Source organism: Oncorhynchus mykiss, unplaced genomic scaffold (assembly GCF_013265735.2).
Source record: "Oncorhynchus mykiss isolate Arlee unplaced genomic scaffold, USDA_OmykA_1.1 un_scaffold_85, whole genome shotgun sequence".
Taxonomy (NCBI): Eukaryota; Metazoa; Chordata; class Actinopteri; order Salmoniformes; family Salmonidae; genus Oncorhynchus; species Oncorhynchus mykiss.
The window spans coordinates 1,164,938-1,187,120 of record NW_023493658.1 but is presented as its reverse complement, the minus strand read 5'-3'; the positions used below and the strand labels follow the sequence as shown (position 1 = coordinate 1,187,120).

General features: G+C 41.9%; 50 non-coding genes across 50 annotated transcripts; all 50 read right to left on the bottom strand.

The window, feature by feature from the left end:
* Positions 1–1,185: 1,185 nt before the first annotated feature.
* On the bottom strand, positions 1,186–1,257 carry trnaq-cug. The gene has a single exon. It is a non-coding gene; the product is annotated as a tRNA-Gln (tRNA).
* A 115-nt stretch (positions 1,258–1,372) lies between these two features.
* Positions 1,373–1,444, bottom strand: trnaq-uug. Its single transcript has one exon. It is a non-coding gene; the product is annotated as a tRNA-Gln (tRNA).
* A 468-nt stretch (positions 1,445–1,912) lies between these two features.
* trnaq-cug lies at positions 1,913–1,984 on the bottom strand. The gene has a single exon. It is a non-coding gene; the product is annotated as a tRNA-Gln (tRNA).
* Positions 1,985–2,099: 115 nt separating this feature from the next.
* Positions 2,100–2,171, bottom strand: trnaq-uug. The gene has a single exon. It is a non-coding gene; the product is annotated as a tRNA-Gln (tRNA).
* A 468-nt stretch (positions 2,172–2,639) lies between these two features.
* Positions 2,640–2,711, bottom strand: trnaq-cug. Its single transcript has one exon. It is a non-coding gene; the product is annotated as a tRNA-Gln (tRNA).
* A 115-nt stretch (positions 2,712–2,826) lies between these two features.
* trnaq-uug lies at positions 2,827–2,898 on the bottom strand. Its single transcript has one exon. It is a non-coding gene; the product is annotated as a tRNA-Gln (tRNA).
* Positions 2,899–3,353: 455 nt separating this feature from the next.
* trnaq-cug lies at positions 3,354–3,425 on the bottom strand. Its single transcript has one exon. It is a non-coding gene; the product is annotated as a tRNA-Gln (tRNA).
* Positions 3,426–3,540: 115 nt separating this feature from the next.
* Positions 3,541–3,612, bottom strand: trnaq-uug. Its single transcript has one exon. It is a non-coding gene; the product is annotated as a tRNA-Gln (tRNA).
* Positions 3,613–4,080: 468 nt separating this feature from the next.
* trnaq-cug lies at positions 4,081–4,152 on the bottom strand. Its single transcript has one exon. It is a non-coding gene; the product is annotated as a tRNA-Gln (tRNA).
* A 115-nt stretch (positions 4,153–4,267) lies between these two features.
* Positions 4,268–4,339, bottom strand: trnaq-uug. Its single transcript has one exon. It is a non-coding gene; the product is annotated as a tRNA-Gln (tRNA).
* Positions 4,340–5,752: 1,413 nt separating this feature from the next.
* Positions 5,753–5,824, bottom strand: trnaq-cug. The gene has a single exon. It is a non-coding gene; the product is annotated as a tRNA-Gln (tRNA).
* A 115-nt stretch (positions 5,825–5,939) lies between these two features.
* Positions 5,940–6,011, bottom strand: trnaq-uug. The gene has a single exon. It is a non-coding gene; the product is annotated as a tRNA-Gln (tRNA).
* A 468-nt stretch (positions 6,012–6,479) lies between these two features.
* trnaq-cug lies at positions 6,480–6,551 on the bottom strand. Its single transcript has one exon. It is a non-coding gene; the product is annotated as a tRNA-Gln (tRNA).
* Positions 6,552–6,666: 115 nt separating this feature from the next.
* trnaq-uug lies at positions 6,667–6,738 on the bottom strand. The gene has a single exon. It is a non-coding gene; the product is annotated as a tRNA-Gln (tRNA).
* A 469-nt stretch (positions 6,739–7,207) lies between these two features.
* trnaq-cug lies at positions 7,208–7,279 on the bottom strand. The gene has a single exon. It is a non-coding gene; the product is annotated as a tRNA-Gln (tRNA).
* Positions 7,280–7,394: 115 nt separating this feature from the next.
* Positions 7,395–7,466, bottom strand: trnaq-uug. Its single transcript has one exon. It is a non-coding gene; the product is annotated as a tRNA-Gln (tRNA).
* A 468-nt stretch (positions 7,467–7,934) lies between these two features.
* Positions 7,935–8,006, bottom strand: trnaq-cug. Its single transcript has one exon. It is a non-coding gene; the product is annotated as a tRNA-Gln (tRNA).
* Positions 8,007–8,121: 115 nt separating this feature from the next.
* Positions 8,122–8,193, bottom strand: trnaq-uug. The gene has a single exon. It is a non-coding gene; the product is annotated as a tRNA-Gln (tRNA).
* A 455-nt stretch (positions 8,194–8,648) lies between these two features.
* Positions 8,649–8,720, bottom strand: trnaq-cug. Its single transcript has one exon. It is a non-coding gene; the product is annotated as a tRNA-Gln (tRNA).
* Positions 8,721–8,835: 115 nt separating this feature from the next.
* Positions 8,836–8,907, bottom strand: trnaq-uug. The gene has a single exon. It is a non-coding gene; the product is annotated as a tRNA-Gln (tRNA).
* A 468-nt stretch (positions 8,908–9,375) lies between these two features.
* On the bottom strand, positions 9,376–9,447 carry trnaq-cug. Its single transcript has one exon. It is a non-coding gene; the product is annotated as a tRNA-Gln (tRNA).
* A 115-nt stretch (positions 9,448–9,562) lies between these two features.
* Positions 9,563–9,634, bottom strand: trnaq-uug. The gene has a single exon. It is a non-coding gene; the product is annotated as a tRNA-Gln (tRNA).
* A 455-nt stretch (positions 9,635–10,089) lies between these two features.
* Positions 10,090–10,161, bottom strand: trnaq-cug. Its single transcript has one exon. It is a non-coding gene; the product is annotated as a tRNA-Gln (tRNA).
* Positions 10,162–10,276: 115 nt separating this feature from the next.
* On the bottom strand, positions 10,277–10,348 carry trnaq-uug. The gene has a single exon. It is a non-coding gene; the product is annotated as a tRNA-Gln (tRNA).
* A 468-nt stretch (positions 10,349–10,816) lies between these two features.
* On the bottom strand, positions 10,817–10,888 carry trnaq-cug. The gene has a single exon. It is a non-coding gene; the product is annotated as a tRNA-Gln (tRNA).
* A 115-nt stretch (positions 10,889–11,003) lies between these two features.
* On the bottom strand, positions 11,004–11,075 carry trnaq-uug. Its single transcript has one exon. It is a non-coding gene; the product is annotated as a tRNA-Gln (tRNA).
* Positions 11,076–12,479: 1,404 nt separating this feature from the next.
* Positions 12,480–12,551, bottom strand: trnaq-cug. Its single transcript has one exon. It is a non-coding gene; the product is annotated as a tRNA-Gln (tRNA).
* A 115-nt stretch (positions 12,552–12,666) lies between these two features.
* On the bottom strand, positions 12,667–12,738 carry trnaq-uug. The gene has a single exon. It is a non-coding gene; the product is annotated as a tRNA-Gln (tRNA).
* A 468-nt stretch (positions 12,739–13,206) lies between these two features.
* Positions 13,207–13,278, bottom strand: trnaq-cug. The gene has a single exon. It is a non-coding gene; the product is annotated as a tRNA-Gln (tRNA).
* A 115-nt stretch (positions 13,279–13,393) lies between these two features.
* On the bottom strand, positions 13,394–13,465 carry trnaq-uug. The gene has a single exon. It is a non-coding gene; the product is annotated as a tRNA-Gln (tRNA).
* A 468-nt stretch (positions 13,466–13,933) lies between these two features.
* Positions 13,934–14,005, bottom strand: trnaq-cug. Its single transcript has one exon. It is a non-coding gene; the product is annotated as a tRNA-Gln (tRNA).
* Positions 14,006–14,120: 115 nt separating this feature from the next.
* trnaq-uug lies at positions 14,121–14,192 on the bottom strand. The gene has a single exon. It is a non-coding gene; the product is annotated as a tRNA-Gln (tRNA).
* Positions 14,193–14,647: 455 nt separating this feature from the next.
* On the bottom strand, positions 14,648–14,719 carry trnaq-cug. The gene has a single exon. It is a non-coding gene; the product is annotated as a tRNA-Gln (tRNA).
* Positions 14,720–14,834: 115 nt separating this feature from the next.
* trnaq-uug lies at positions 14,835–14,906 on the bottom strand. Its single transcript has one exon. It is a non-coding gene; the product is annotated as a tRNA-Gln (tRNA).
* A 468-nt stretch (positions 14,907–15,374) lies between these two features.
* Positions 15,375–15,446, bottom strand: trnaq-cug. The gene has a single exon. It is a non-coding gene; the product is annotated as a tRNA-Gln (tRNA).
* Positions 15,447–15,561: 115 nt separating this feature from the next.
* Positions 15,562–15,633, bottom strand: trnaq-uug. Its single transcript has one exon. It is a non-coding gene; the product is annotated as a tRNA-Gln (tRNA).
* A 1,413-nt stretch (positions 15,634–17,046) lies between these two features.
* trnaq-cug lies at positions 17,047–17,118 on the bottom strand. The gene has a single exon. It is a non-coding gene; the product is annotated as a tRNA-Gln (tRNA).
* Positions 17,119–17,233: 115 nt separating this feature from the next.
* Positions 17,234–17,305, bottom strand: trnaq-uug. The gene has a single exon. It is a non-coding gene; the product is annotated as a tRNA-Gln (tRNA).
* A 466-nt stretch (positions 17,306–17,771) lies between these two features.
* On the bottom strand, positions 17,772–17,843 carry trnaq-cug. The gene has a single exon. It is a non-coding gene; the product is annotated as a tRNA-Gln (tRNA).
* Positions 17,844–17,958: 115 nt separating this feature from the next.
* Positions 17,959–18,030, bottom strand: trnaq-uug. Its single transcript has one exon. It is a non-coding gene; the product is annotated as a tRNA-Gln (tRNA).
* Positions 18,031–18,494: 464 nt separating this feature from the next.
* Positions 18,495–18,566, bottom strand: trnaq-cug. Its single transcript has one exon. It is a non-coding gene; the product is annotated as a tRNA-Gln (tRNA).
* A 115-nt stretch (positions 18,567–18,681) lies between these two features.
* On the bottom strand, positions 18,682–18,753 carry trnaq-uug. The gene has a single exon. It is a non-coding gene; the product is annotated as a tRNA-Gln (tRNA).
* A 466-nt stretch (positions 18,754–19,219) lies between these two features.
* trnaq-cug lies at positions 19,220–19,291 on the bottom strand. The gene has a single exon. It is a non-coding gene; the product is annotated as a tRNA-Gln (tRNA).
* A 115-nt stretch (positions 19,292–19,406) lies between these two features.
* Positions 19,407–19,478, bottom strand: trnaq-uug. Its single transcript has one exon. It is a non-coding gene; the product is annotated as a tRNA-Gln (tRNA).
* A 464-nt stretch (positions 19,479–19,942) lies between these two features.
* Positions 19,943–20,014, bottom strand: trnaq-cug. Its single transcript has one exon. It is a non-coding gene; the product is annotated as a tRNA-Gln (tRNA).
* A 115-nt stretch (positions 20,015–20,129) lies between these two features.
* trnaq-uug lies at positions 20,130–20,201 on the bottom strand. The gene has a single exon. It is a non-coding gene; the product is annotated as a tRNA-Gln (tRNA).
* Positions 20,202–20,798: 597 nt separating this feature from the next.
* On the bottom strand, positions 20,799–20,870 carry trnaq-uug. Its single transcript has one exon. It is a non-coding gene; the product is annotated as a tRNA-Gln (tRNA).
* Positions 20,871–21,336: 466 nt separating this feature from the next.
* trnaq-cug lies at positions 21,337–21,408 on the bottom strand. The gene has a single exon. It is a non-coding gene; the product is annotated as a tRNA-Gln (tRNA).
* A 115-nt stretch (positions 21,409–21,523) lies between these two features.
* On the bottom strand, positions 21,524–21,595 carry trnaq-uug. Its single transcript has one exon. It is a non-coding gene; the product is annotated as a tRNA-Gln (tRNA).
* A 464-nt stretch (positions 21,596–22,059) lies between these two features.
* Positions 22,060–22,131, bottom strand: trnaq-cug. The gene has a single exon. It is a non-coding gene; the product is annotated as a tRNA-Gln (tRNA).
* Positions 22,132–22,183: the final 52 nt, after the last annotated feature.

Here is a 22,183-nt window from a genome sequence, read left to right as displayed (position 1 = left end):
CCTGTACTCAATACTCTGTGACGGGTTCAGATTTTACTGTCCTTGGTTCACCGGAAAAACAGATCAAATATTGTCTGGCCAGAAACGGTATCAACTACCAGGCACTCATAGTATGCATTTACCGTAGGCTAGCCATTTGTGCGTAACAATTTGTGCGTAACAACGACTCCGAAAAAGAGGGAAACGAGGCGGTCTTCTGGTCAGACTCCGGAGACGGGCACACCGTGCACCATTCCCTAGCATTCTTCTTGCCAATGTCCAGTCTCTTGACAACAAGGTTGATGAAATCCGAGCAAGGGTAGCATTCCAGAGGGACATCAGAGACTGTAACGTTCTTTGCTTCACGGAAACGTGGCTTACTGGAGAGACGCTATCCGAAGCGGTGCAGCCAACAGGTTTCTCCACGCATAGCGCAGACAGGAAAAAACATATTTCTGGTAAAAAGAGGGGCGGGGGCGTATGCCTTATGACTAACGTGACATGGTGTGATGAAAGAAACATACAGGAACTCAAATCCTTCTGTTCACCTGATTTAGAATTCCTCACAATCAAATGTAGACCGCATTATCTACCAAGAGAATTCTCTTCGATTATAATCACAGCCGTATATATCCCCCCCCAAGCAAAAACAAGAGGCTCCCACGCTGAGGTCTGTCCAACGCTGGTCCGACCAAGCTGACTCCACACTCCAAGACTGCTTCCATCACGTGGACTGGGACATGTTTCGTATTGCGTCAGACAACAACATTGACGAATACGCTGATTCGGTGCGTTGAAGATGTCGTTCCCATAGCAACGATTAAAACATTCCCTAACCAGAAACTGGGTACTGGACTTCCTGACGGGCCGCCCCCAGGTGGTGAGGGTAGGCAACAACATCTCCTCCCCGCTGATCCTCAACACTGAGGCCCCACAAGGGTGCGTTCTGAGCCCTCTCCTGTACTCCCTGTTCACCCACGACTACGTGGCCACGCACGCCTCCAACTCAATCATCAAGTTTGCGGACGACACAACAGTGGTAGGCTTGAAACGGTATCAACTACCAGGCACTCATAGTATGCATTTACCGTAGGCTAGCCATTCGTGCGTAACAAGAGTGCTTATCGACTCCCACCTACTTGTTTCTTTCACTCACAACTATTTTAAAGTTGACAAGGGAGGAGTGTGTCACTGCAAAATCAAGGTAGGTCCTACCGAGATTTGAACTCGGATCGCAGGATTCAGAGTCCTGAGTGCTAACCATTACACCATAGAACCCTATACAGAGTAATTATTGTAGACTTCCGATTTTCCTGTCATTTGTACACCGGATAAACAGCAGATTATGAGATTATTGGTTGGCCATGTGAATAATTCAGCACAAAAAATAGGAAGGTTCTACCGAGATTTGAACTCGGATCACTGGATTCAAAGTCCAGAGTGCTAACCATTACACCATAGAACCATATTCTAAATCAACATGGAAATTGAAAAAAAAATAATTCTGCGTGTAATTAGCAACAGCGGACTGTCGTTCCTTCACGTGTTGCAAATACTTTCAACTGACAACAATATTTGGACAGCTATATTCTAGTTCCACGAGGCAAATTAATTGACATTCTAGGATCGTCCAAGATTTAAACTCGGATTGTAGGATTCAGAGTCCTGAGTGATATCCTTTACAGCATAGAACCCTGTACTCAATACTCTGTGACGGGTTCAGATTTTACTGTCCTTGGTTCACCGGAAAAACAGATAAAATATTGTCTGACCAGAAACGGTATTAACTACCAGGCACTCATAGTATGCATTTACCGTAGGCTAGCCATTCGTGCGTAACAAGAGTGCTTATCGACTCCCACCCACTTGTTTCTTTCACGCACAACTATTTTCAAGTTGACTAGGGAGGAGTGTGTCACTGCAAAATCAAGGTAGGTCCTACCGAGATTTGAACTCGGATCGCAGGATTCAGAGTCCTGAGTGCTAACCATTACACCATAGAACCCTATACAGAATAATTATTGTAGACTTACGGTTTTCATGTCATTTGTACACCGGATAAACAGCAGATTATGAGATTATTGGTTGGCCATGTGAATAATTCAGCACAAAAAATAGGAAGGTTCTACCGAGATTTGAACTCGGATCACTGGATTCAAAGTCCAGAGTGCTAACCATTACACCATAGAACCATATTCTAAATCCACATGGAAATTGAAAAAAAAAAAATTCTGCGTTTAATTATCAACAGCGGACTGTCGTTCCTTCACGTGTTGCAAATACTTTCAACTGACAACAATATTTGGACAGCTATATTCTAGTTCCACGAGGCAAATTAATTGACATGGTAGGATCGTCCAAGATTTAAACTCGGATTGTAGGATTCAGAGTCCTGAGTGATATCCTTTACAGCTTAGAACCCTGTACTCAATACTCTGTGACGGGTTCAGATTTTACTGTCCTTGGTTCACCGGAAAAACAGATCAAATATTGTCTGACCAGAAACGGTATTAACTACCAGGCACTCATAGTATGCATTTACCGTAGGCTAGCCATTCGTGCGTAACAAGAGTGCTTATCGACTCCCACCCACTTGTTTCTTTCACGCACAACTATTTTCAAGTTGACTAGGGAGGAGTGTGTCACTGCAAAATCAAGGTAGGTCCTACCGAGATTTGAACTCGGATCGCAGGATTCAGAGTCCTGAGTGCTAACCATTACACCATAGAACCCTATACAGAATAATTATTGTAGACTTACGGTTTTCATGTCATTTGTACACCGGATAAACAGCAGATTATGAGATTATTGGTTGGCCATGTGAATAATTCAGCACAAAAAATAGGAAGGTTCTACCGAGATTTGAACTCGGATCACTGGATTCAAAGTCCAGAGTGCTAACCATTACACCATAGAACCATATTCTAAATCCACATGGAAATTGAAAAAAAAAAAATTCTGCGTTTAATTAGCAACAGCGGACTGTCGTTCCTTCACGTGTTGCAAATACTTTCAACTGACAACAATATTTGGACAGCTATATTCTAGTTCCACGAGGCAAATTAATTGACATGGTAGGATCGTCCAAGATTTAAACTCGGATTGTAGGATTCAGAGTCCTGAGTGATAACCTTTACAGCATAGAACCCTGTACTCAATACTCTGTGACGGGTTCAGATTTTACTGTCCTTGGTTCACCGGAAAAACAGATAAAATATTGTCTGGCCAGAAACGGTATCAACTACCAGGAATTTACCGTAGGCTAGCCATTCGTGCGTAACAAGAGTGCTTATCGACTCCCACCCACTTGTTTCTTTCACGCACAACTATTTTAAAGTTGACAAGGGAGGAGTGTGTCACTGCAAAATCTAGGTAGGTCCTACCGAGATTTGAACTCCGATCGCAGGATTCAGAGTCCTGAGTGCTAACCATTACACCATAGAACCCTATACAGAGTAATTATTGTAGACTTCCGATTTTCCTGTCATTTGTACACCGGATAAACAGCAGATTATGAGATTATTGGTTGGCCATGTGAATAATTCAGCACAAAAAATAGGAAGGTTCTACTGAGATTTGAACTCGGATCACTGGATTCAAAGTCCAGAGTGCTAACCATTACACCATAGAACCATATTCTAAATCAACATGGAAATTGAAAAAAAAATAATTCTGCGTGTAATTAGCAACAGCGGACTGTCGTTCCTTCACGTGTTGCAAATACTTTCAACTGACAACAATATTTGGACAGCTATATTCTAGTTCCACGAGGCAAATTAATTGACATGGTAGGATCGTCCAAGATTTAAACTCGGATTGTAGGATTCAGAGTCCTGAGTGATATCCTTTACAGCATAGAACCCTGTACTCAATACTCTGTGACGGGTTCAGATTTTACTGTCCTTGGTTCACCGGAAAAACAGATCAAATATTGTCTGGCCAGAAACGGTATCAACTACCAGGCACTCATAGTATGCATGTACCGTAGGCTAGCCATTCGTGCGTAACAAGAGTGCTTATCGACTCCCACCCACTTGTTTCTTTCACTCACAACTATTTTAAAGTTGACAAGGGAGGAGTGTGTCACTGCAAAATCGAGGTAGGTCCTACCGAGATTTGAACTCGGATCGCAGGATTCAGAGTCCTGAGTGCTAACCATTACACCATAGAACCCTATACAGAGTAATTATTGTAGACTTCTGATTTTCATGTCATTTGTACACCGGATAAACAGCAGATTATGAGATTATTGTTTGGCCATGTGAATAATTCAGCACAAAAAATAGGAAGGTTCTACCGAGATTTGAACTCGGATCACTGGATTCAAAGTCCAGAGTGCTAACCATTACACCATAGAACCATATTCTAAATCAACATGGAAATTGAAAAAAAAATAATTCTGCGTTTAATTAGCAACAGCGGACTGTCGTTCCTTCACGTGTTGCAAATACTTTCAACTGACAACAATATTTGGACAGCTATATTCTAGTTCCACGAGGCAAATTAATTGACATGGTAGGATCGTCCAAGATTTAAACTCGGATTTTCGGATTCAGAGTCCTGAGTGATAACCTTTACAGCATAGAACCCTGTACTCAATACTCTGTGACGGGTTCAGATTTTACTGTCCTTGGTTCACCGGAAAAACAGATCAAATATTGTCTGGCCAGAAACGGTATCAACTACCAGGCACTCATAGTATGCATTTACCGTAGGCTAGCCATTTGTGCGTAACAATTTGTGCGTAACAACGACTCCGAAAAAGAGGGAAACGAGGCGGTCTTCTGGTCAGACTCCGGAGACGGGCACACCGTGCACCATTCCCTAGCATTCTTCTTGCCAATGTCCAGTCTCTTGACAACAAGGTTGATGAAATCCGAGCAAGGGTAGCATTCCAGAGGGACATCAGAGACTGTAACGTTCTTTGCTTCACGGAAACGTGGCTTACTGGAGAGACGCTATCCGAAGCGGTGCAGCCAACAGGTTTCTCCACGCATAGCGCAGACAGGAAAAAACATATTTCTGGTAAAAAGAGGGGCGGGGGCGTATGCCTTATGACTAACGTGACATGGTGTGATGAAAGAAACATACAGGAACTCAAATCCTTCTGTTCACCTGATTTAGAATTCCTCACAATCAAATGTAGACCGCATTATCTACCAAGAGAATTCTCTTCGATTATAATCACAGCCGTATATATCCCCCCCCAAGCAAAAACAAGAGGCTCCCACGCTGAGGTCTGTCCAACGCTGGTCCGACCAAGCTGACTCCACACTCCAAGACTGCTTCCATCACGTGGACTGGGACATGTTTCGTATTGCGTCAGACAACAACATTGACGAATACGCTGATTCGGTGCGTTGAAGATGTCGTTCCCATAGCAACGATTAAAACATTCCCTAACCAGAAACTGGGTACTGGACTTCCTGACGGGCCGCCCCCAGGTGGTGAGGGTAGGCAACAACATCTCCTCCCCGCTGATCCTCAACACTGAGGCCCCACAAGGGTGCGTTCTGAGCCCTCTCCTGTACTCCCTGTTCACCCACGACTACGTGGCCACGCACGCCTCCAACTCAATCATCAAGTTTGCGGACGACACAACAGTGGTAGGCTTGAAACGGTATCAACTACCAGGCACTCATAGTATGCATTTACCGTAGGCTAGCCATTCGTGCGTAACAAGAGTGCTTATCGACTCCCACCTACTTGTTTCTTTCACTCACAACTATTTTAAAGTTGACAAGGGAGGAGTGTGTCACTGCAAAATCAAGGTAGGTCCTACCGAGATTTGAACTCGGATCGCAGGATTCAGAGTCCTGAGTGCTAACCATTACACCATAGAACCCTATACAGAGTAATTATTGTAGACTTCCGATTTTCCTGTCATTTGTACACCGGATAAACAGCAGATTATGAGATTATTGGTTGGCCATGTGAATAATTCAGCACAAAAAATAGGAAGGTTCTACCGAGATTTGAACTCGGATCACTGGATTCAAAGTCCAGAGTGCTAACCATTACACCATAGAACCATATTCTAAATCAACATGGAAATTGAAAAAAAAATAATTCTGCGTGTAATTAGCAACAGCGGACTGTCGTTCCTTCACGTGTTGCAAATACTTTCAACTGACAACAATATTTGGACAGCTATATTCTAGTTCCACGAGGCAAATTAATTGACATTCTAGGATCGTCCAAGATTTAAACTCGGATTGTAGGATTCAGAGTCCTGAGTGATATCCTTTACAGCATAGAACCCTGTACTCAATACTCTGTGACGGGTTCAGATTTTACTGTCCTTGGTTCACCGGAAAAACAGATCAAATATTGTCTGACCAGAAACGGTATTAACTACCAGGCACTCATAGTATGCATTTACCGTAGGCTAGCCATTCGTGCGTAACAAGAGTGCTTATCGACTCCCACCCACTTGTTTCTTTCACGCACAACTATTTTCAAGTTGACTAGGGAGGAGTGTGTCACTGCAAAATCAAGGTAGGTCCTACCGAGATTTGAACTCGGATCGCAGGATTCAGAGTCCTGAGTGCTAACCATTACACCATAGAACCCTATACAGAATAATTATTGTAGACTTACGGTTTTCATGTCATTTGTACACCGGATAAACAGCAGATTATGAGATTATTGGTTGGCCATGTGAATAATTCAGCACAAAAAATAGGAAGGTTCTACCGAGATTTGAACTCGGATCACTGGATTCAAAGTCCAGAGTGCTAACCATTACACCATAGAACCATATTCTAAATCCACATGGAAATTGAAAAAAAAAAAAATTCTGCGTTTAATTATCAACAGCGGACTGTCGTTCCTTCACGTGTTGCAAATACTTTCAACTGACAACAATATTTGGACAGCTATATTCTAGTTCCACGAGGCAAATTAATTGACATGGTAGGATCGTCCAAGATTTAAACTCGGATTGTAGGATTCAGAGTCCTGAGTGATATCCTTTACAGCTTAGAACCCTGTACTCAATACTCTGTGACGGGTTCAGATTTTACTGTCCTTGGTTCACCGGAAAAACAGATCAAATATTGTCTGGCCAGAAACGGTATCAACTACCAGGCACTCATAGTATGCATTTAACGTAGGCTAGCCATTCGTGCGTAACAAGAGTGCTTATCGACTCCCACCCACTTGTTTCTTTCACGCACAACTATTTTAAAGTTGACTAGGGAGGAGTGTGTCACTGCAAAATCAAGGTAGGTCCTACCGAGATTTGAACTCGGATCGCAGGATTCAGAGTCCTGAGTGCTAACCATTACACCATAGAACCCTATACAGAGTAATTATTGTAGACTTCCGATTTTCATGTCATTTGTACACCGGATAAACAGCAGATTATGAGATTATTGTTTGGCCATGTGAATAATTCAGCACAAAAAATAGGAAGGTTCTACCGAGATTTGAACTCGGATCACTGGATTCAAAGTCCAGAGTGCTAACCATTACACCATAGAACCATATTCTAAATCAACATGGAAATTGAAAAAAAAATAATTCTGCGTTTAATTAGCAACAGCGGACTGTCGTTCCTTCACGTGTTGCAAATACTTTCAACTGCCAACAATATTTGGACAGCTATATTCTAGTTCCACGAGGCAAATTAATTGACATTCTAGGATCGTCCAAGATTTAAACTCGGATTGTAGGATTCAGAGTCCTGAGTGATATCCTTTACAGCATAGAACCCTGTACTCAATACTCTGTGACGGGTTCAGATTTTACTGTCCTTGGTTCACCGGAAAAACAGATCAAATATTGTCTGACCAGAAACGGTATTAACTACCAGGCACTCATAGTATGCATTTACCGTAGGCTAGCCATTCGTGCGTAACAAGAGTGCTTATCGACTCCCACCCACTTGTTTCTTTCACGCACAACTATTTTCAAGTTGACTAGGGAGGAGTGTGTCACTGCAAAATCAAGGTAGGTCCTACCGAGATTTGAACTCGGATCGCAGGATTCAGAGTCCTGAGTGCTAACCATTACACCATAGAACCCTATACAGAATAATTATTGTAGACTTACGGTTTTCATGTCATTTGTACACCGGATAAACAGCAGATTATGAGATTATTGGTTGGCCATGTGAATAATTCAGCACAAAAAATAGGAAGGTTCTACCGAGATTTGAACTCGGATCACTGGATTCAAAGTCCAGAGTGCTAACCATTACACCATAGAACCATATTCTAAATCCACATGGAAATTGAAAAAAAAAAAATTCTGCGTTTAATTAGCAACAGCGGACTGTCGTTCCTTCACGTGTTGCAAATACTTTCAACTGACAACAATATTTGGACAGCTATATTCTAGTTCCACGAGGCAAATTAATTGACATGGTAGGATCGTCCAAGATTTAAACTCGGATTGTAGGATTCAGAGTCCTGAGTGATAACCTTTACAGCATAGAACCCTGTACTCAATACTCTGTGACGGGTTCAGATTTTACTGTCCTTGGTTCACCGGAAAAACAGATAAAATATTGTCTGGCCAGAAACGGTATCAACTACCAGGAATTTACCGTAGGCTAGCCATTCGTGCGTAACAAGAGTGCTTATCGACTCCCACCCACTTGTTTCTTTCACGCACAACTATTTTAAAGTTGACAAGGGAGGAGTGTGTCACTGCAAAATCTAGGTAGGTCCTACCGAGATTTGAACTCGGATCGCAGGATTCAGAGTCCTGAGTGCTAACCATTACACCATAGAACCCTATACAGAGTAATTATTGTAGACTTCCGATTTTCCTGTCATTTGTACACCGGATAAACAGCAGATTATGAGATTATTGGTTGGCCATGTGAATAATTCAGCACAAAAAATAGGAAGGTTCTACCGAGATTTGAACTCGGATCACTGGATTCAAAGTCCAGAGTGCTAACCATTACACCATAGAACCATATTCTAAATCAACATGGAAATTGAAAAAAAAATAATTCTGCGTTTAATTAGCAACAGCGGACTGTCGTTCCTTCACGTGTTGCAAATACTTTCAACTGCCAACAATATTTGGACAGCTATATTCTAGTTCCACGAGGCAAATTAATTGACATTCTAGGATCGTCCAAGATTTAAACTCGGATTGTAGGATTCAGAGTCCTGAGTGATATCCTTTACAGCATAGAACCCTGTACTCAATACTCTGTGACGGGTTCAGATTTTACTGTCCTTGGTTCACCGGAAAAACAGATCAAATATTGTCTGACCAGAAACGGTATTAACTACCAGGCACTCATAGTATGCATTTACCGTAGGCTAGCCATTCGTGCGTAACAAGAGTGCTTATCGACTCCCACCCACTTGTTTCTTTCACGCACAACTATTTTCAAGTTGACTAGGGAGGAGTGTGTCACTGCAAAATCAAGGTAGGTCCTACCAAGATTTGAACTCGGATCGCAGGATTCAGAGTCCTGAGTGCTAACCATTACACCATAGAACCCTATACAGAATAATTATTGTAGACTTACGGTTTTCATGTCATTTGTACACCGGATAAACAGCAGATTATGAGATTATTGGTTGGCCATGTGAATAATTCAGCACAAAAAATAGGAAGGTTCTACCGAGATTTGAACTCGGATCACTGGATTCAAAGTCCAGAGTGCTAACCATTACACCATAGAACCATATTCTAAATCCACATGGAAATTGAAAAAAAAAAAATTCTGCGTTTAATTAGCAACAGCGGACTGTCGTTCCTTCACGTGTTGCAAATACTTTCAACTGACAACAATATTTGGACAGCTATATTCTAGTTCCACGAGGCAAATTAATTGACATGGTAGGATCGTCCAAGATTTAAACTCGGATTGTAGGATTCAGAGTCCTGAGTGATAACCTTTACAGCATAGAACCCTGTACTCAATACTCTGTGACGGGTTCAGATTTTACTGTCCTTGGTTCACCGGAAAAACAGATAAAATATTGTCTGGCCAGAAACGGTATCAACTACCAGGAATTTACCGTAGGCTAGCCATTCGTGCGTAACAAGAGTGCTTATCGACTCCCACCCACTTGTTTCTTTCACGCACAACTATTTTAAAGTTGACAAGGGAGGAGTGTGTCACTGCAAAATCTAGGTAGGTCCTACCGAGATTTGAACTCGGATCGCAGGATTCAGAGTCCTGAGTGCTAACCATTACACCATAGAACCCTATACAGAGTAATTATTGTAGACTTCCGATTTTCCTGTCATTTGTACACCGGATAAACAGCAGATTATGAGATTATTGGTTGGCCATGTGAATAATTCAGCACAAAAAATAGGAAGGTTCTACCGAGATTTGAACTCGGATCACTGGATTCAAAGTCCAGAGTGCTAACCATTACACCATAGAACCATATTCTAAATCAACATGGAAATTGAAAAAAAAATAATTCTGCGTGTAATTAGCAACAGCGGACTGTCGTTCCTTCACGTGTTGCAAATACTTTCAACTGACAACAATATTTGGACAGCTATATTCTAGTTCCACGAGGCAAATTAATTGACATGGTAGGATCGTCCAAGATTTAAACTCGGATTGTAGGATTCAGAGTCCTGAGTGATATCCTTTACAGCATAGAACCCTGTACTCAATACTCTGTGACGGGTTCAGATTTTACTGTCCTTGGTTCACCGGAAAAACAGATCAAATATTGTCTGGCCAGAAACGGTATCAACTACCAGGCACTCATAGTATGCATGTACCGTAGGCTAGCCATTCGTGCGTAACAAGAGTGCTTATCGACTCCCACCCACTTGTTTCTTTCACTCACAACTATTTTAAAGTTGACAAGGGAGGAGTGTGTCACTGCAAAATCGAGGTAGGTCCAACCGAGATTTGAACTCGGATCGCAGGATTCAGAGTCCTGAGTGCTAACCATTACACCATAGAACCCTATACAGAGTAATTATTGTAGACTTCTGATTTTCATGTCATTTGTACACCGGATAAACAGCAGATTATGAGATTATTGTTTGGCCATGTGAATAATTCAGCACAAAAAATAGGAAGGTTCTACCGAGATTTGAACTCGGATCACTGGATTCAAAGTCCAGAGTGCTAACCATTACACCATAGAACCATATTCTAAATCAACATGGAAATTGAAAAAAAAATAATTCTGCGTTTAATTAGCAACAGCGGACTGTCGTTCCTTCACGTGTTGCAAATACTTTCAACTGACAACAATATTTGGACAGCTATATTCTAGTTCCACGAGGCAAATTAATTGACATGGTAGGATCGTCCAAGATTTAAACTCGGATTTTCGGATTCAGAGTCCTGAGTGATAACCTTTACAGCATAGAACCCTGTACTCAATACTCTGTGACGGGTTCAGATTTTACTGTCCTTGGTTCACCGGAAAAACAGATCAAATATTGTCTGGCCAGAAACGGTATCAACTACCAGGCACTCATAGTATGCATTTACCGTAGGCTAGCCATTTGTGCGTAACAATTTGTGCGTAACAACGACTCCGAAAAAGAGGGAAACGAGGCGGTCTTCTGGTCAGACTCCGGAGACGGGCACACCGTGCACCATTCCCTAGCATTCTTCTTGCCAATGTCCAGTCTCTTGACAACAAGGTTGATGAAATCCGAGCAAGGGTAGCATTCCAGAGGGACATCAGAGACTGTAACGTTCTTTGCTTCACGGAAACGTGGCTTACTGGAGAGACGCTATCCGAAGCGGTGCAGCCAACAGGTTTCTCCACGCATAGCGCAGACAGGAAAAAACATATTTCTGGTAAAAAGAGGGGCGGGGGCGTATGCCTTATGACTAACGTGACATGGTGTGATGAAAGAAACATACAGGAACTCAAATCCTTCTGTTCACCTGATTTAGAATTCCTCACAATCAAATGTAGACCGCATTATCTACCAAGAGAATTCTCTTCGATTATAATCACAGCCGTATATATCCCCCCCCAAGCAAAAACAAGAGGCTCCCACGCTGAGGTCTGTCCAACGCTGGTCCGACCAAGCTGACTCCACACTCCAAGACTGCTTCCATCACGTGGACTGGGACATGTTTCGTATTGCGTCAGACAACAACATTGACGAATACGCTGATTCGGTGCGTTGAAGATGTCGTTCCCATAGCAACGATTAAAACATTCCCTAACCAGAAACTGGGTACTGGACTTCCTGACGGGCCGCCCCCAGGTGGTGAGGGTAGGCAACAACATCTCCTCCCCGCTGATCCTCAACACTGAGGCCCCACAAGGGTGCGTTCTGAGCCCTCTCCTGTACTCCCACGACTACGTGGCCACGCACGCCTCCAACTCAATCATCAAGTTTGCGGACGACACAACAGTGGTAGGCTTGAAACGGTATCAACTACCAGGCACTCATAGTATGCATTTACCGTAGGCTAGCCATTCGTGCGTAACAAGAGTGCTTATCGACTCCCACCTACTTGTTTCTTTCACTCACAACTATTTTAAAGTTGACAAGGGAGGAGTGTGTCACTGCAAAATCAAGGTAGGTCCTACCGAGATTTGAACTCGGATCGCAGGATTCAGAGTCCTGAGTGCTAACCATTACACCATAGAACCCTATACAGAGTAATTATTGTAGACTTCCGATTTTCCTGTCATTTGTACACCGGATAAACAGCAGATTATGAGATTATTGGTTGGCCATGTGAATAATTCAGCACAAAAAATAGGAAGGTTCTACCGAGATTTGAACTCGGATCACTGGATTCAAAGTCCAGAGTGCTAACCATTACACCATAGAACCATATTCTAAATCAACATGGAAATTGAAAAAAAAATAATTCTGCGTGTAATTAGCAACAGCGGACTGTCGTTCCTTCACGTGTTGCAAATACTTTCAACTGACAACAATATTTGGACAGCTATATTCTAGTTCCACGAGGCAAATTAATTGACATTCTAGGATCGTCCAAGATTTAAACTCGGATTGTAGGATTCAGAGTCCTGAGTGATATCCTTTACAGCATAGAACCCTGTACTCAATACTCTGTGACGGGTTCAGATTTTACTGTCCTTGGTTCACCGGAAAAACAGATAAAATATTGTCTGACCAGAAACGGTATTAACTACCAGGCACTCATAGTATGCATTTACCGTAGGCTAGCCATTCGTGCGTAACAAGAGTGCTTATCGACTCCCACCCACTTGTTTCTTTCACGCACAACTATTTTCAAGTTGACTAGGGAGGAGTGTGTCACTGCAAAATCAAGGTAGGTCCTACCGAGATTTGAACTCGGATCGCAGGATTCAGAGTCCTGAGTGCTAACCATTACACCATAGAACCCTATACAGAATAATTATTGTAGACTTACGGTTTTCATGTCATTTGTACACCGGATAAACAGCAGATTATGAGATTATTGGTTGGCCATGTGAATAATTCAGCACAAAAAATAGGAAGGTTCTACCGAGATTTGAACTCGGATCACTGGATTCAAAGTCCAGAGTGCTAACCATTACACCATAGAACCATATTCTAAATCCACATGGAAATTGAAAAAAAAAAAATTCTGCGTTTAATTATCAACAGCGGACTGTCGTTCCTTCACGTGTTGCAAATACTTTCAACTGACAACAATATTTGGACAGCTATATTCTAGTTCCACGAGGCAAATTAATTGACATGGTAGGATCGTCCAAGATTTAAACTCGGATTGTAGGATTCAGAGTCCTGAGTGATATCCTTTACAGCTTAGAACCCTGTACTCAATACTCTGTGACGGGTTCAGATTTTACTGTCCTTGGTTCACCGGAAAAACAGATCAAATATTGTCTGACCAGAAACGGTATTAACTACCAGGCACTCATAGTATGCATTTACCGTAGGCTAGCCATTCGTGCGTAACAAGAGTGCTTATCGACTCCCACCCACTTGTTTCTTTCACGCACAACTATTTTCAAGTTGACTAGGGAGGAGTGTGTCACTGCAAAATCAAGGTAGGTCCTACCGAGATTTGAACTCGGATCGCAGGATTCAGAGTCCTGAGTGCTAACCATTACACCATAGAACCCTATACAGAATAATTATTGTAGACTTACGGTTTTCATGTCATTTGTACACCGGATAAACAGCAGATTATGAGATTATTGGTTGGCCATGTGAATAATTCAGCACAAAAAATAGGAAGGTTCTACCGAGATTTGAACTCGGATCACTGGATTCAAAGTCCAGAGTGCTAACCATTACACCATAGAACCATATTCTAAATCCACATGGAAATTGAAAAAAAAAAAATTCTGCGTTTAATTAGCAACAGCGGACTGTCGTTCCTTCACGTGTTGCAAATACTTTCAACTGACAACAATATTTGGACAGCTATATTCTAGTTCCACGAGGCAAATTAATTGACATGGTAGGATCGTCCAAGATTTAAACTCGGATTGTAGGATTCAGAGTCCTGAGTGATAACCTTTACAGCATAGAACCCTGTACTCAATACTCTGTGACGGGTTCAGATTTTACTGTCCTTGGTTCACCGGAAAAACAGATAAAATATTGTCTGGCCAGAAACGGTATCAACTACCAGGAATTTACCGTAGGCTAGCCATTCGTGCGTAACAAGTGTGCTTATCGACTCCCACCCACTTGTTTCTTTCACGCACAACTATTTTAAAGTTGACAAGGGAGGAGTGTGTCACTGCAAAATCTAGGTAGGTCCTACCGAGATTTGAACTCCGATCGCAGGATTCAGAGTCCTGAGTGCTAACCATTACACCATAGAACCCTATACAGAGTAATTATTGTAGACTTCCGATTTTCCTGTCATTTGTACACCGGATAAACAGCAGATTATGAGATTATTGGTTGGCCATGTGAATAATTCAGCACAAAAAATAGGAAGGTTCTACCGAGATTTGAACTCGGATCACTGGATTCAAAGTCCAGAGTGCTAACCATTACACCATAGAACCATATTCTAAATCAACATGGAAATTGAAAAAAAAATAATTCTGCGTGTAATTAGCAACAGCGGACTGTCGTTCCTTCACGTGTTGCAAATACTTTCAACTGACAACAATATTTGGACAGCTATATTCTAGTTCCACGAGGCAAATTAATTGACATGGTAGGATCGTCCAAGATTTAAACTCGGATTGTAGGATTCAGAGTCCTGAGTGATATCCTTTACAGCATAGAACCCTGTACTCAATACTCTGTGACGGGTTCAGATTTTACTGTCCTTGGTTCACCGGAAAAACAGATCAAATATTGTCTGGCCAGAAACGGTATCAACTACCAGGCACTCATAGTATGCATGTACCGTAGGCTAGCCATTCGTGCGTAACAAGAGTGCTTATCGACTCCCACCCACTTGTTTCTTTCACTCACAACTATTTTAAAGTTGACAAGGGAGGAGTGTGTCACTGCAAAATCGAGGTAGGTCCTACCGAGATTTGAACTCGGATCGCAGGATTCAGAGTCCTGAGTGCTAACCATTACACCATAGAACCCTATACAGAGTAATTATTGTAGACTTCTGATTTTCATGTCATTTGTACACCGGATAAACAGCAGATTATGAGATTATTGTTTGGCCATGTGAATAATTCAGCACAAAAAATAGGAAGGTTCTACCGAGATTTGAACTCGGATCACTGGATTCAAAGTCCAGAGTGCTAACCATTACACCATAGAACCATATTCTAAATCAACATGGAAATTGAAAAAAAAATAATTCTGCGTTTAATTAGCAACAGCGGACTGTCGTTCCTTCACGTGTTGCAAATACTTTCAACTGACAACAATATTTGGACAGCTATATTCTAGTTCCACGAGGCAAATTAATTGACATGGTAGGATCGTCCAAGATTTAAACTCGGATTTTCGGATTCAGAGTCCTGAGTGATAACCTTTACAGCATAGAACCCTGTACTCAATACTCTGTGACGGGTTCAGATTTTACTGTCCTTGGTTCACCGGAAAAACAGATCAAATATTGTCTGGCCAGAAACGGTATCAACTACCAGGCACTCATAGTATGCATTTACCGTAGGCTAGCCATTTGTGCGTAACAATTTGTGCGTAACAACGACTCCGAAAAAGAGGGAAACGAGGCGGTCTTCTGGTCAGACTCCGGAGACGGGCACACCGTGCACCATTCCCTAGCATTCTTCTTGCCAATGTCCAGTCTCTTGACAACAAGGTTGATGAAATCCGAGCAAGGGTAGCATTCCAGAGGGACATCAGAGACTGTAACGTTCTTTGCTTCACGGAAACGTGGCTTACTGGAGAGACGCTATCCGAAGCGGTGCAGCCAACAGGTTTCTCCACGCATAGCGCAGACAGGAAAAAACATATTTCTGGTAAAAAGAGGGGCGGGGGCGTATGCCTTATGACTAACGTGACATGGTGTGATGAAAGAAACATACAGGAACTCAAATCCTTCTGTTCACCTGATTTAGAATTCCTCACAATCAAATGTAGACCGCATTATCTACCAAGAGAATTCTCTTCGATTATAATCACAGCCGTATATATCCCCCCCCAAGCAAAAACAAGAGGCTCCCACGCTGAGGTCTGTCCAACGCTGGTCCGACCAAGCTGACTCCACACTCCAAGACTGCTTCCATCACGTGGACTGGGACATGTTTCGTATTGCGTCAGACAACAACATTGACGAATACGCTGATTCGGTGCGTTGAAGATGTCGTTCCCATAGCAACGATTAAAACATTCCCTAACCAGAAACTGGGTACTGGACTTCCTGACGGGCCGCCCCCAGGTGGTGAGGGTAGGCAACAACATCTCCTCCCCGCTGATCCTCAACACTGAGGCCCCACAAGGGTGCGTTCTGAGCCCTCTCCTGTACTCCCTGTTCACCCACGACTACGTGGCCACGCACGCCTCCAACTCAATCATCAAGTTTGCGGACGACACAACAGTGGTAGGCTTGAAACGGTATCAACTACCAGGCACTCATAGTATGCATTTACCGTAGGCTAGCCATTCGTGCGTAACAAGAGTGCTTATCGACTCCCACCTACTTGTTTCTTTCACTCACAACTATTTTAAAGTTGACAAGGGAGGAGTGTGTCACTGCAAAATCAAGGTAGGTCCTACCGAGATTTGAACTCGGATCGCAGGATTCAGAGTCCTGAGTGCTAACCATTACACCATAGAACCCTATACAGAGTAATTATTGTAGACTTCCGATTTTCATGTCATTTGTACACCGGATAAACAGCAGATTATGAGATTATTGGTTGGCCATGTGAATAATTCAGCACAAAAAATAGGAAGGTTCTACCGAGATTTGAACTCGGATCACTGGATTCAAAGTCCAGAGTGCTAACCATTACACCATAGAACCATATTCTAAATCCACATGGAAATTGAAAAAAAAAAATCTGTGTTTAATTAGCAACAGTGGACTGTTGTTCCTTCACGTGTTGCAAATACTTTCAACTGACAACAATATTTGGACAGCTATATTCTAGTTCCACGAGGCAAATTAATTGACATGGTAGGATCGTCCAAGATTTAAACTTGGATTGTAGGATTCAGAGTCCTGAGTGATATCCTTTACAGCATAGAACCCTGTACTCAATACTCTGTGACGGGTTCAGATTTTACTGTCCTTGGTTCACCGGAAAAACAGATCAAATATTGTCTGGCCAGAAACGGTATCAACTACCAGGCACTCATAGTATGCATTTACCGTAGGCTAGCCATTCGTGCGTAACAAGAGTGCTTATCGACTCCCACCCACTTGTTTCTTTCACTCACAACTATTTTAAAGTTGACAAGGGAGGAGTGTGTCACTGCAAAATCAAGGTAGGTCCTACCGAGATTTGAACTCGGATCGCAGGATTCAGAGTCCTGAGTGCTAACCATTACACCATAGAACCCTATACAGAGTAATTATTGTAGACTTCCGATTTTCATGTCATTTGTACACCGGATAAACAGCAGATTATGAGATTATTGGTTGGCCATGTGAATAATTCAGCACAAAAAATAGAAAGGTTCTACCGAGATTTGAACTCGGATCACTGGATTCAAAGTCCAGAGTGCTAACCATTACACCATAGAACCATATTCTAAATCCACATGGAAATTGAAAAAAAAAATAATTCTGCGTTTAATTAGCAACAGCGGACTGTCGTTCCTTCACGTGTTGCAAATACTTTCAACTGACAACAATATTTGGACAGCTATATTCTAGTTCCACGAGGCAAATTAATTGACATGGTAGGATCGTCCAAGATTTAAACTCGGATTTTCGGATTCAGAGTCCTGAGTGATAACCTTTACAGCATAGAACCCTGTACTCAATACTCTGTGACGGGTTCAGATTTTACTGTCCTTGGTTCACCGGAAAAACAGATCAAATATTGTCTGGCCAGAAACGGTATCAACTACCAGGCACTCATAGTATGCATTTACCGTAGGCTAGCCATTCGTGCGTAAAAAGAGTGCTTATCGACTCCCACCCACTTGTTTCTTTCACGCACAACTATTTTAAAGTTGACAAGGGTGTGTCACTGCAAAATCAAGGTAGGTCCTACCGAGATTTGAACTCGGATCGCAGGATTCAGAGTCCTGAGTGCTAACCATTACACCATAGAACCCTATACAGAGTAATTATTGTAGACTTCCGATTTTCATGTCATTTGTACACCGGATAAACAGCAGATTATGAGATTATTGGTTGGCCATGTGAATAATTCAGCACAAAAAATAGGAAGGTTCTACCGAGATTTGAACTCGGATCACTGGATTCAAAGTCCAGAGTGCTAACCATTACACCATAGAACCATATTCTAAATCCACATGGAAATTGAAAAAAAAAAATCTGTGTTTAATTAGCAACAGTGGACTGTTGTTCCTTCACGTGTTGCAAATACTTTCAACTGACAACAATATTTGGACAGCTATATTCTAGTTCCACGAGGCAAATTAATTGACATGGTAGGATCGTCCAAGATTTAAACTTGGATTGTAGGATTCAGAGTCCTGAGTGATATCCTTTACAGCATAGAACCCTGTACTCAATACTCTGTGACGGGTTCAGATTTTACTGTCCTTGGTTCACCGGAAAAACAGATCAAATATTGTCTGGCCAGAAACGGTATCAACTACCAGGCACTCATAGTATGCATTTACCGTAGGCTAGCCATTAGTGCGTAACAAGAGTGCTTATCGACTCCCACCCACTTGTTTCTTTCACTCACAACTATTTTAAAGTTGACAAGGGAGGAGTGTGTCACTGCAAAATCAAGGTAGGTCCTACCGAGATTTGAACTCGGATCGCAGGATTCAGAGTCCTGAGTGCTAACCATTACACCATAGAACCCTATACAGAGTAATTATTGTAGACTTCCGATTTTCATGTCATTTGTACACCGGATAAACAGCAGATTATGAGATTATTGGTTGGCCATGTGAATAATTCAGCACAAAAAATAGAAAGGTTCTACCGAGATTTGAACTCGGATCACTGGATTCAAAGTCCAGAGTGCTAACCATTACACCATAGAACCATATTCTAAATCCACATGGAAATTGAAAAAAAAAATAATTCTGCGTTTAATTAGCAACAGCGGACTGTCGTTCCTTCACGTGTTGCAAATACTTTCAACTGACAACAATATTTGGACAGCTATATTCTAGTTCCACGAGGCAAATTAATTGACATGGTAGGATCGTCCAAGATTTAAACTCGGATTTTCGGATTCAGAGTCCTGAGTGATAACCTTTACAGCATAGAACCCTGTACTCAATACTCTGTGATGGGTTCAGATTTTACTGTCCTTGGTTCACCGGAAAAACAGATCAAATATTGTCTGGCCAGAAACGGTATCAACTACCAGGCACTCATAGTATGCATTTACCGTAGGCTAGCCATTCGTGCGTAAAAAGAGTGCTTATCGACTCCCACCCACTTGTTTCTTTCACGCACAACTATTTTAAAGTTGACAAGGGTGTGTCACTGCAAAATCAAGGTAGGTCCTACCGAGATTTGAACTCGGATCGCAGGATTCAGAGTCCTGAGTGCTAACCATTACACCATAGAACCCTATACAGAGTAATTATTGTAGACTTCCGATTTTCATGTCATTTGTACACCGGATAAACAGCAGATTATGAGATTATTGTTTGGCCATGTGAATAATTCAGCACAAAAAATACGAAGGTTCTACCGAGATTTGAACTCGGATCACTGGATTCAAAGTCCAGAGTGCTAACCATTACTCCATAGAACCATATTCTAAATCCACATGGAAATTGAAAAAAAAATAATTCTGCGTTTAATTAGCAACAGCGGACTGTCGTTCCTTCACGTGTTGCAAATACTTTCAACTGACAACAATATTTGGACAGCTATATTCTAGTTCCACGAGGCAAATTAATTGACATGGTAGGATCGTCCAAGATTTAAACTCGGATTTTCGGATTCAGAGTCCTGAGTGATAACCTTTACAGCATAGAACCCTGTACTCAATACTCTGTGACGGGTTCAGATTTTACTGTCCTTGGTTCACCGGAAAAACAGATCAAATATTGTCTGGCCAGAAACGGTATAAACTACCAGGCACTCATAGTATGCATTTACCGTAGGCTAGCCATTCGTGCGTAAAAAGAGTGCTTATCGACTCCCACCCACTTGTTTCTTTCACACACAACTATTTTAAAGTTGACAAGGGAGGAGTGTGTCACTGCAAAATCAAGGTAGGTCCATAGAACCCTATACAGAGTAATTATTGTAGACTTCCGATTTTCATGTCATTTGTACACCGGATAAACAGCAGATTATGAGATTATTGGTTGGCCATGTGAATAATTCAGCACAAAAAATAGGAAGGTTCTACCGAGATTTGAACTCGGATCACTGGATTCAAAGTCCAGAGTGCTAACCATTACACCATAGAACCATATTCTAAATCCACATGGAAATTGAAAAAAAAAAATCTGTGTTTAATTAGCAACAGTGGACTGTTGTTCCTTCACGTGTTGCAAATACTTTCAACTGACAACAATATTTGGACAGCTATATTCTAGTTCCACGAGGCAAATTAATTGACATGGTAGGATCGTCCAAGATTTAAACTTGGATTGTAGGATTCAGAGTCCTGAGTGATATCCTTTACAGCATAGAACCCTGTACTCAATACTCTGTGACGGGTTCAGATTTTACTGTCCTTGGTTCACCGGAAAAACAGATCAAATATTGTCTGGCCAGAAACGGTATCAACTACCAGGCACTCATAGTATGCATTTACCGTAGGCTAGCCATTAGTGCGTAACAAGAGTGCTTATCGACTCCCACCCACTTGTTTCTTTCACTCACAACTATTTTAAAGTTGACAAGGGAGGAGTGTGTCACTGCAAAATCAAGGTAGGTCCTACCGAGATTTGAACTCGGATCGCAGGATTCAGAGTCCTGAGTGCTAACCATTACACCATAGAACCCTATACAGAGTAATTATTGTAGACTTCCGATTTTCATGTCATTTGTACACCGGATAAACAGCAGATTATGAGATTATTGGTTGGCCATGTGAATAATTCAGCACAAAAAATAGAAAGGTTCTACCGAGATTTGAACTCGGATCACTGGATTCAAAGTCCAGAGTGCTAACCATTACACCATAGAACCATATTCTAAATCCACATGGAAATTGAAAAAAAAAATAATTCTGCGTTTAATTAGCAACAGCGGACTGTCGTTCCTTCACGTGTTGCAAATACTTTCAACTGACAACAATATTTGGACAGCTATATTCTAGTTCCACGAGGCAAATTAATTGACATGGTAGGATCGTCCAAGATTTAAACTCGGATTTTCGGATTCAGAGTCCTGAGTGATAACCTTTACAGCATAGAACCCTGTACTCAATACTCTGTGACGGGTTCAGATTTTACTGTCCTTGGTTCACCGGAAAAACAGATCAAATATTGTCTGGCCAGAAACGGTATCAACTACCAGGCACTCATAGTATGCATTTACCGTAGGCTAGCCATTCGTGCGTAAAAATTGTGCTTATCGACTCCCACCCACTTGTTTCTTTCACGCACAACTATTTTAAAGTTGACAAGGGTGTGTCACTGCAAAATCAAGGTAGGTCCTACCGAGATTTGAACTCGGATCGCAGGATTCAGAGTCCTGAGTGCTAACCATTACACCATAGAACCCTATATAGAGTAATTATTGTAGACTTCCGATTTTCCTGTCATTTGTACACCG